This window comes from Pistacia vera, unplaced genomic scaffold (genome assembly GCF_008641045.1).
Source record: "Pistacia vera cultivar Batoury unplaced genomic scaffold, PisVer_v2 Contig127, whole genome shotgun sequence".
Taxonomy (NCBI): domain Eukaryota; kingdom Viridiplantae; phylum Streptophyta; class Magnoliopsida; order Sapindales; family Anacardiaceae; genus Pistacia; species Pistacia vera.
In genome coordinates, this window is record NW_022195325.1 from 273208 (window position 1) to 274738 (window position 1531).

Genomic DNA, 1531 nt, shown 5'->3' on the forward strand with positions numbered 1-1531 from the left:
ATAGTTTGTTCAAGTTTGGACTAACCTCCAAAGGGATGTGTTTTTCCAAATATAGTTGGATTAGAGATTGCATCTTTTTCCTTTGATAATTTGGGTTACTCACCCCTCTCGAAAATCGACTCTATATACTAAATTAAAACTATGTTTAAAATTCTTAAATTTGTTAAAAAAAATCTTCATGAAATTTCATCGAGGACCCTTGTCGACAAGGTTTTGGATTGTTTGGGTTTTTTAAAAACAGGGTTATAATGTTACTAATCGAAAACCTAACGACATGAGAATGTAGACATTCGACCGATAGGTCTTTGCTTGGCCTTCCTAACAAGGACAAGAATCATCATTTGTCTCATGTATAATTTTCAAAGAAAACGGTGAATCAAACTAAATTAATTTTCAAAATGATAAATTTAAAATAAATATAAAATAAAATGTATTCAAACGGACATCTATCGTATCTGTTTATTGATATCAAAGTTATCGAACAGATATTTCAATGGCGTGATATACAATCCCATTAAATATTTTAAATAAAAAATGTAAAATGTAGAGACAATGGGCATGAAATTTAAAATTTGAAACCCTAATTGGTAGAATTTCAATTTAGGTTATTAGAATTGGGGGAGTCATTGTCTGCTGGGGGCCACGGGTAAGATTTGTGGAAAGGTGGCTTACAGGTGTCAAAAGGAATTTTGCCGCCTCCTCTGACAACGAACCCAGAGAGAGAAAATTGTAAGTCACGCACTCTGCATGAATCTTTCATGCTCTTTCCAATCATTGCTCGCCGCGTGGACTTGTCGGGTCAGTACGAGTCCTCGATTAGTCCTTTTCACGGGTGTGTAAGTTGACACAGACGGTGAAATGCTGTAACAGTAACTTATAATTGTTTTTATGTGAAAGAGAGAACTTATAATATGCTCTTCACCTCCATTATCTCCCATGTACCCTCGCCCTAAAATTCTCTGATCCTCCCTTAAAAAATTTTCTTACTCTTTTTTTCTTATTAATCACCATTATAATTAGTGACTTAAATATCCCAAACTTAAACCTAAATTAAACAAATTAATAAAGTTTAAATTAATCGATTTAAGTATGTGATCATGGTGATGGGATATTGTGCTAATCACTTACAGGGATTAGTCGAGGACACATAAACTGATTCGAACACCCTGTTTAAAACAAAAATTATCACACCGACAGTAAATGAATTTGAGATTCATTTTATAAGATTTATATTATTTTAGTTAAATAGATTCTGTTCGGATGAAGGATGCTTATGTTCAAATAAAAAACAAATCCAGGCGGCTGGACTTTATGGATCCAAAATAAATAATAACTACTCGAGACGTGACAACAATTTTCTAACTATAGCAATAAAATGACATGAAAGGTATGTGGGTCGGATGGTTGTGGAGATGCATGTGCATGGAGGATGATGGAGATGGAGAGTAGCGTAGAATGATAGAACGATGTTTGACAATTGAAGTGGGCCCAAAATATCTCAATCATTTAGTGATGGGCCTACTGCTTTATG